A 10255-nucleotide genomic window follows, 5' to 3' on the forward strand; every position below is an offset into this window, starting at 1 on the left:
TCTGTGAAGTCACTGTTTTTACAGTCCTGACTACTTCTTTTCAAGTGGCTCAGCATCTCCTTTCTCTCCCCTCTCAGTTTCTCTCTCTTTTCAGTTCTCTTTCTCTTTCCAATCTGCTTCATGCTCCCTGTTTTACTCTTTCATATTTCCAGCAGACTCTGCTTACCCCCTCTTTAGTGAATTCTTTCTTCCTTTCCTCAGTTCTTTTTTTTTTTCTTGCTGCTTTCAGTAGAAGAGACTCACAGTGTTTTAAGCATTGTTGGAGAGGCATAACACCTCTTCACCCTGCCTCCCCAGGTGATAACAGCGAGGCAATGTTGACTCTCAGCCTTGCATCTGCCAATATGAAATGAGTAGCAAAGCTAAAAGGCTATCCCATCCCACCCCACCCCACCCCACCTCACCCCACTGTACCACATCCTACCCCACCACATCCCATCCCACCCCTTGCCACCACACCCCACCCCGTGCCACCTCACCCTATCCCATTCCACCCTACCCCACTGCATCCCACCCCACTGTACCCCACCCTATCCCACTGCATCCTACCCCATCTCACCACACCCTATTGCACTCCTGTTGTAGTAGTGCCTTTCTATCTGAGACAGTCAGAGTCATCTATCCTCATTTCAAAACCACTCAAAATGGCTAACCACTTCAGTAACTTTCTCAACTTTTCAAAGTTCTTAGACCTTATGTTTTTCTCCATTGCAAGTTGAATGAGGAAATATGACACTCTTCAGTGGGTGAACAAGCCAGCGAAAGTAGGGCAGGCACCAGAGTTTCCTAAAACCCCTGAGTTCTGCAGCCAACCAATGCCTGCCCAAGACCCACAAGTGGAGGTAACAGGCCTGTCTCTGAGTCCCCCTGACAGCATTCTCAGCGTTTTCAATGGCTGGCCTCTCAGCAGGTAGTGGTCCTTGCTTTAGGTACTTCCTTTCTCTTCTCTATTCTTCCTTCTCTGGGAATATAGTGAACAGCTCTGTGAGTGAGGGTGTTCATCAGTCTGTGCATCCAGCTCTTCCCAAAGGGTTTGGGAAGAGTCACTTGGGTTAGCTCACTCACTTAATCTCAGCCTATCACTGACTTTATTTGATCCTGTTTACAGAAAGCTCTTTGGATTAAAGGTGTGTGCTAGGGCTGCGCCACACCATAACAAGGTTTTCCCAGTTCCCAATCTTGGGGGTCACAATGTGATCCAATATCCTGCAACACTAGGCAAGATCATTAACTCTAAAGATCCTTCTAGAACATGACAGAATCCACTAACAGTTTTATATTGAGCATAGACATGTTTATTGTTGAAAACTTTTAAAAAGAAACACATTAGTCGTATTTCTGTTTAAATAGGCAATTCTTTTCTGTCTTATGTTCATTATTTACTTTGCCTTATTTCACAAGATTTTCTGTAATCACATGTTGGGATGTAGACATAGAAATTACCACAGTAACTTCTTCTCTAGGTCCTGTCCTGAAATAGTGTAGATTTCAAATATGTAAGAACTTGGATAGAATAAAACAGACTTTAGGGTTCTAGAAGGCTCAAGGCATGCTTTGACCTTGGAAGTCAGAAGATGAAATACCACAGCCTAAGGGCATCAGTGAACTAGTTTCAGTTTTAAAGAGGGGAATGCATATGAGTGAGAAATTGAACAGATAAAAGGAGGAGGAGGAAAAGAAGAAGAGGAGGAAGAAGAAAAGGAGAAGTGACCCGTCCAGCAGGTCCAGTTATTCGAGGGTCTCGAGGGGACCTTCTCCTAAGAACCAAATGGGGGGAGGGGGAAGACGGACACCAAGTTCGAGGAATGACACAGAACCATTCTGAATAGCATCAAGGTGTCACCGTATTAGCAAGGCTCAAGGCTTAAATGCACAAGCAAAAGGGGAAGTACTTCTCAGCAGGAGGAATGGGGCAGCAGAAATTTTTCTTTTGGCAACTACACGGGGAAGCAGGAACTTGGTGGTATCAGGGTACATCTTGAGGTCAGGACATCCGGCGCTGACTTAGGGCTGGAACAATCTGTGGTTGTTCTCGGAGTGGTGCGTCGGTGGCCCGCTTTTGACCCCTTTTCTTCTGGCGGGGGGAGGCCCAATTTGGAGATCAATAGAGTTGTCTTAATAGCTCCCAACAGAGAAGGACAAGGAGAAGGGGAAGGGGGAGGGAGAGGGAGAGGGGGAGGGGGAGGGGGAGGGGGAGGAGGAGGAGAAGGAGGAGAAGGAGGAGAAGGAGGAGGAGGAGGAGGAGGAGGAGGAGGAGGAGGAGGAGGAGGAGGAGGAGAAGGAGAAGGAGAAGGAGGAGAAGGAGAAGGAGAAGGAGAAGGAGAAGGAGAAGGAGAAGGAGAAGGAGGAGAAGGAGAAGGAGAAGAAGAAAGTACTGCTGTCTGATGAAAGTGATTCTGTAGCACAAAATGTTCCAGAGGCGATGTTGACAGGGCAGAAGTAATACATGTGGTCCTTTATGTTCACAAGGGAAGGGGCTGGGCATGAGAAGATGCTCCAGATCCAACGCATTGAGCGGTTGTGGTGGGAACTCAGGGAGTTTCCTCCTACTCAAATATTTTCCACCAGAAAGCATAGCATTCATTTATTTTTTTCTCACCCAACAACCATTTTCTGTGTATCCACAATGGGCCAGATGGATGGGAAATGGGCAAACCCAAGGAACATAGGGCAGAGTCAGGAGACAACAGGGTCACTCAGCAGAGAACAACATCCCGAGTGTGTGGTCTCTATTAGAGTGGATTGAGGGGCTATGGGAAGTGTGTAGTTTTCGCTTCTGTTGACCATTTGTTTCATATTTACCTGGCATGCCTACAGGATGCACCTGCTTTATGTCCATTTATATCTAGTCCCATCTGATTGTAAACTAGAGTAAATTTAGTTTGTATCTACCTATAATTAGTCCTGAAACCACAGGTAAAATTTAAGTTTGGCAGGTATTCAGGAATTTTTAGAAATGTAAACAGCTATCTATGGTTTATTCTTCTATTGAGATGAAGTTCTCATCATGGATCTATAGAGCATTTAATTTTGCTGTTTCTATCCACTTCTTTGCTCACTTTATCCAAGATCTTAAAAGCATAGAACCTCTCTTACAATTTTTTTCAGGGTTTCAGTTTTTTTTTTTTTTTTCCTGTGTAACCCTTGCTGTCCTGGAATTCACTCTGTAGACCACACTGGCCTTGAACTCACAGAGATCTGGCTGCTTCTGTCTCCCAAGTGCTGGGATTAAAGGTGTGCACCAACCTTTAAATATTTTTTAGGGTGTTTTCTGTGAATTTATTTAAATGGCTAATAAAAATGTTCAATAGAACTCAGTCTAAGGCAAGTCACTGGTCTCATGAGATGACTTGTAAAGAGGCTAACCTCATCTAAAGGGTAACTCTAAAACGTTTTCAAAGTCAAAGGTGAAAAATGAGATTATTGTTCTTTAAAATTTACTATAAAGACTACCTTTTAGTCAAGTTTATGAGAAGATAGCGTTATACCTCATGTGGTTATCTGATTAGGTTAAGGCTCTCACACAAGTGCCATGCAACATCTAAATTTGTGAAGAGCTAAAGCTACAGGACAGAGAGGAAGAAATGAGAAATGACACTAGGAGATGCCTAGAGGTGGATGGAGATGGGAGCGGTGGCTCCGCTGTGTGAACGTGGGTAGATTATGGATCATCTATAAGAACTCAGGTAAGGCAGTGCCTCTTGGACTAAAGAGATACAACAATTCCATGGAGTAAAGAAGCAGTAGACACCAGTAGAGGAGGAACTGTGAAGCCCTAGGATGCTTCTTACTGGTCCCTTCATCTGACTGAAGCCTCCCAAACCAGTCAGGTGCTCTGGTCCCTAAGCATGGTGATAGTATGCCTTTGAACTTGGAATCCCTTTCATGTGGTCCTTGAAGTCTTATTGAATGTCCCGTGGGTTTACATGCTGCTCCATTGTCTCTCATTCATCTCCTCTGATCACAGAACTTGCTCATTTCTTGTCCTCTTGGTGGCCTGCCCATCCTTTAATCTCAAATGGAGGTCTTTTTTGTTCAACCTTAGCCTGCATTCATTTCTGCGGGTTTTCATGGGTTAGTGATCTAGTTCTATGGCGTGTTAAGACCCTCAGGAACTAGGGCAGAGGTTATAAAGTGTTTCCATAAGCATGTAGCTGCCAATTTACAATGATCGGCCATGTTTTCACACCACTGAGATAAAATCCCAGGCAGAAGCAACATAAGGGGAAAAGGTTTTTAGACCACAATAGCCAGGAAGCCAAAGCAATGTTAATATGAAGCCTGGAACAGGAATCAGAAAGCTAGAGCAGAACCCAAGGTGGCTGTAAGCCTTTGAAGGCCCCATTAGTGACCTATGTATGCAATCTAGGACTCGTGTCCCAATGGCTCCATGATCTTCCATGACAGCCTGGAGACCAAGCATGAGCTCCTGGGGAGGATTCCGGATTTAATCCGTAACAGTTCAACAATATTCTTTTCAGCTTTACAGTGATACAGAAATGATGTGAATTCAGAAGAAATGGTGCTTTCAATCATACAGTTTGCTCTTTTCCTAGGTTAGCTTATGTTGTATGAAACTCTCTCTTGCCATGTGGGGACTAGCAGTATGCAGTCTGGTGTTTCACGCTTTGCAGGGTATCTAGCCGCCAATCTCTTACGAATACAGAGGGATGGTTGTATTTGATGAGGCATTAGAGTGGAGGTTAATGTGCAAGACTCTCAGCGGAGGAATCTGACGTCCTCCTTCTTAATGTTTGCATTTTCCTTCGTAAAGGCCTGAGATGTATATCTTCTGAAGAAAAGCTGGATGGCGTGCCTACATTTCCCTTGTTAGAGACCTCTTCGAATTTGTTCTTTTCCTTTAAATACATAGATTGACTCACTTTTTCTCTTCCTTCCTTTCCATCTTTCCCTCCCTCCCTCTTCCTTCCTCCTTTCCTTTTCATCTTTTCCTTCCTTTTCATCCTTTTTTCCTCCCTTCCTCCTTCCCTCCTTCCCCTCCCTCTTCCTCCTTCTTCCTTCCTTCCTCCCTTCCCCTTCCCCCTTCCTTCCTCCCTTCCCCCATTCCCCCTTCCCCTTCCTTCCTTCCTTCCTTCCTCCCTTCCCCCATTCCCCCTTCCCCTTCCTTCCTTCCTTCCTTCCTTCCTTTTTTCCTTCCTTCCTTCCTTCCTTCCTTCCTTCCTTCCTTCCTTCCTTCCTTCCTTCCTTCCCCCCTTGCCCCTTCCTCCCTTCCTCCCTTCCTCCCTTCCTCCCTTCCTCCCTTCCTCCCTTCCTCCCTTCCTTCTTTCCTTGCCAATCAAGTTCCACTCTGGCCCCTCTGGCCCTGGATTGATACTCACAGTTTTGCTCTCTTGAATAAACAGTGGAAGAAGCCGTTTCTGTATCCTAGCTGTTGCTGAGGGCATCTCATTTTAATCTGAGATAGATTTACAAACATCAGTGTGGAGGAGAGGAAACATCAGAAGGGTCAGCTTCACTTAAACCACTGGGTTGCCAGAGTATAATGATCTATCTAGTCTCTGCAAGCCAAAGCCTGGAAGATTTTGTATTTTCAGTTGACCTTTATTTGATATTTTATACCTCTCCCCCCCCTGCATTAGTTCATATTATCACCACATTTATGTTATCAGTATCATCAGTGAAGTTGGCCTGGCATAAATCACATTGATCATACCACCAGTAACTGTTATTAAAAAGATGCTTCAACTTTGAGTGACATTATGTTTTGTGATTGTTGAGAGATATGTTTTAACATACACCAGTGGAAAGTACTCAACTACAATACATGCATTATATACAAAGTATGTGTCAGTGTATTAAGTGTCTGTTATTACATATGAAATATAGAGAACTTACTAGAAGTTACTGTTTTGTGTTCTATATTTTATAGCCTAGTATATTTAAAACTGTATATCATGTTATTTATGTGCTATACAAAAATATCATCTAATTATTCTCTCTACATCACATTTATTTTTATTTAACCAACTGATTAGGGTTTGTTGCTAAAAATAAGAGGGGAAGGAAAAATGGAAATATAAATGCTTTTCTTTTTTTAGTGTGTATTTAGCTGGTTTGCTACATTGGTCTACAATTTATTATGTGGCAAGAAGTAATCACTGTATAATGGAAACCTCCAGAACTATATGCATGCCTCAGAGTGTGAGCAAGTTGAATGCAATTTAGGGGAAGGCTTACCAAGATTCATATCATTAAATTTGTGGCCTATAGGAAAAAATACTTCATAAACTCATGACCAATATGCTGGATAAGGATGACACTGAACTCAGCAGGAAGATGACTCTAAGAGGGGATGGGGCTCGGGATGGAGAGAAACAAGCTTGGGAAGATGCGAGTAAAATTTGTTTTGTTTATTTATCCAACCTATCTGACCTTGGTGCATGGCACACATTTTGAGAGGAGGAGATGCAGCTGAGCGGTTCCATCTCACAGAAGCAGAATAAAGCTTGGGAAACCACGGGAACCCCTTTTGCTCAAGAGTGCCAAGTCAGAAACAGTGCTTCTGGTCTTTGTGTGGGCTCTCTGTAGCAGCAGGCTTTCTGGGGAAGACACAGACAAGGTTAGAGGCAAGGAAGAAGAGTGAACATTGAGATCATTTAATTGCAAGAACTGATGCTTATAGTGAGTAACCCAGCCTCGGGGCTGTTTTTCCTGGCAGAATCTGGTTAGTCTAGGATGAAGCTTGCAGTCTCTCTCTCTCCCCTTTATACTTCCTGTGTATTTTCAGCTGTTCATTTACAGAAGTACCCATGACCTCTTGGTTTATTTTCTTGTCTCAAGTCCAGTTCATACCAGACATGACTACACCATACTTTCCCTTGGAGAAAGTATGCTATCATAAACACCACAGGGCAGGCTGAGCTTGCTGCCCATAAGCAAGCTTAGCCCTCTCTCTAGCCTAAGAGTGAGTTCTAACTTCTCTCTACTGTGATGACACACCTTGCTCACATAGCCAGGCAATTCTTTATACCCCTCCCTTTTTTTCATGTCTATGGTTAATCTCCATTTCCCTGTTAAATTTGAGCTTCTTCTACGGCTCTGCTCCATTTCCCACCCTACATTGTCTGACACACAAATGCCAGAACATTTTCCATATACTTCAAAAATCACATTGAAAAGGTTTTAGAGAACTTTTGATGCCAGTGGAATAAAGACTGAGTAAGACCACACAGTTTGCTAGGGCTAGAGCCCAGGAGTTTTGTTATGTTAAGTCTAGTATTTTCTTTTTGACTGAAGTATACTTTGTGTGATGAATTCCCACCCAGGGATGCATTGTTTTTCCTATTTTATTCCTGTATACCTTCACTCTCCATACTGTTTTAATCTGTAAACTCTCTCTGTTTCTTTTGGAAGAAAGAGAGATTATAAAACTTACATAAATAGAAACAAATGTTAATAAGAATGTGCTGCATAGCTAGACAAGCATAACTACATTGAATAAACAGAGCTTCATTGTTTCTAGAGATGAATTGTGCCAAAAGGATGTTGATTTCACATGCCACTGGGTAGCCAGGGCAAGGAGGGCTCTGACTTGGCATTCTTCTCCCATTGACTCCCCCATCCAGAGGCTCATTTGTGCCTTGCTGTGTTAGAGAGCTTTGTACTGCGCCCTGGCTCAGTCATGCTGTGATTTGAGAATATCCAGGTGGTTTAACATGCAATATTGTTCAAGAGGAAAATACCATCTATCTAAGGAATGCTAACCAAACCCCATTGTAACAACAGCTAACTTAAGACTGGAAGAAGCCAACAAGATTTATTTATAAAGACATAACTTGGCCTTAAGTGGTCTTTCACAGGGGGTCTTGTCTTTGTGGCCCCTGGATCAGCAGATTAGCCAACAAAAGCAGAGGGCTTTGGGATAGAAGAGGTCCATACTCAAAAGTTTATAGACATTTGGGAAAGCATGCTTTGACTCCAAGACTTGAGAAGAATACTACACTTGGCTCAGCTTCCCAAAGCAAACTGTACATTCCAACTGGACACCATCAGCAATCAGTGGACTTCTTATGTCAAGAACTTAAAACAAATGAGGTATTGGTTCACTATACGAAGCCCTTATTGGGCAATTTTCATCTTCATTGCTCTTTCTAAATGTTAACTAATTAATCTGCTTGACAGTGTACCATTTAACAGTTGTATACAATTTAACTCCATAAACTCTTAGACCCTTTTTTATTACTTTGATATTTAATTTCTGGGGTTCCCCCTCATCTTCTCCCATGGCCAAATTAGCACAGTTCTTTGATGATACAGTGTAGTGCCACCAGTTTGGGAGTTTTCACAGTGATAGATGCTGAACAAGGAAATAAGATTATGCTATGGGAAGGAGGGAAGGAAAGAAGCAGCCCGGCTTGTGTGGATTTCAGAAGTGAAGTGTGCCCAGGGATACAGCTAGAGTTCACACAGCCAAAATACTGCCTTTGACTTTGACACCAACATTGAGTGTTTAAATATCCTACCTTAGCATAAGCCTGGTATGTGGTAGACAGTCAGTCAATACTTGTTGGCTGGATTAGGTAGTGTGCCGAAGAATAGCCATGCCTGCCCCTTCATTCTAGTGTGTTCTCTTCCTACTCTTGTGTCCCCTTGCTTCTCTGGCGTGAGTATTCATCAGTATGTTACTCTACTCAATAAGCTACTTTGTACGTATGTATGTATGTACGTACGTACGTATGTATGTATATATGTATGTATATGTATGTATGTGTATGTATGCATGTGTATATATGCATTTGTGTGTGTGTATATATGTATGTATGTATACATATGCAGAAGTAGGGTTACAGTTGAGAATAAAACAAATCTCCTTTCCCCATCATGTAGACCCAGGACTATCAACTCTGAGAGTCACTTCAAGCTCTTGCTGTCATCATCCCACACTATTTGTCTTGTAGCGTTCCTCCAGGAAAAAGCATTCGACACGCTTGTTTTGTTGGTGTATTTGTTGTAAAATCTTTTCATTCACCCTTCAAGGTCTGCCCCCAGGAGTTAGGGACAAGTCACAGTCTTACCATTTGAACTACTAGGCCTTAGATTCCTATGTTATGGACCTAGTTAACAGTGCAGTGAGAATTATACATCAACTTAACCCAACACACACACACATGCACACAAACACACACATACACACACTCACACATACATATACATAAGAACACTTTGGTATAGTTATAATGTACTTCTATATTTACATATGTCGATGTACAAACATATGTATATGAGCAATATGCATACGATTGATCTTCAGGAGTTCATAACCTTGGACCCTAGTTGAAGTGTTACTGAGCATCTCACCATCCTATATATTTTATTGTACTTCTATCTCAGCTGAGGCTTTTGTTTATTGGACATGTCTTGTATTACCACTGGGTTTTGTAGGTAAATACGTCCCCTTACTTTGATGACTTTGATGGCTTCTTGGCATTGCCAAGGTAGAACCTTACATGTATAGCATATTTTAGCTGTACATCTTCTGCTTTCTGAACCATCTTTCATCTTCTGGTGGAATCAGCATGCTGTCTTCAGTGTATGGTTTGTGAGGATATTATGCTGTGTGTTCTCTATATGCCCGAAGCCTGGGAAATCTATCATCTTCCTACATAATTGGTATTATACACAACTCCCTTGAACATGTACTCTCTTACAGTTGTCTATAAGGAATTTTATCTGCCAGTTTCCTACTCCACATATGCTGTCTTGTGAAAATTTCACAGTTTCCTCTGTGTAATGGCATAATATTTCATTATTAAAAAGAGCTTAGTGTCATGTAAAACCCGAGAATGTTATTATAAACAGTCTCTTGTTATGTCTTAGTGTTCATGTGAGAGTTGAGCAATTTAAAAAGTTTTGCCCCTCCTTGCCTGTCTCTTCTAAAATAAGATAATAAACTGAATTCCATGTTTGGTCCCAAACAATGTGTTGAACAAGGTTAACTTCTCTGGCTAGATGGATTTCTGGATGACTTTGGTTTTGTTCTTTTGGCCTTCCTGTTTTCCACAAAGAACATTTATAGCTTTGGTAACAAACATATACAGTTCATAGGTTTTAATGGAATCTAATTAAAATCTTACAGGGTATTTATTTATTTAAATAATTTAAAGTCATTTTTATATTATGTGTATGAGTGTTCTGCTTGTAATATACTATTTGTGTGTCTGTTGACCACGGAGGCCAGATGAGGGCCTTGGACCCTCTGGAGCAGGAGTTACTGAAGGCTATGATCTACCAGGTG

Source organism: Mus musculus, chromosome 17, assembly GCF_000001635.26.
Source record: "Mus musculus strain C57BL/6J chromosome 17, GRCm38.p6 C57BL/6J".
Classification (NCBI taxonomy): Eukaryota; Metazoa; Chordata; class Mammalia; order Rodentia; family Muridae; genus Mus; species Mus musculus.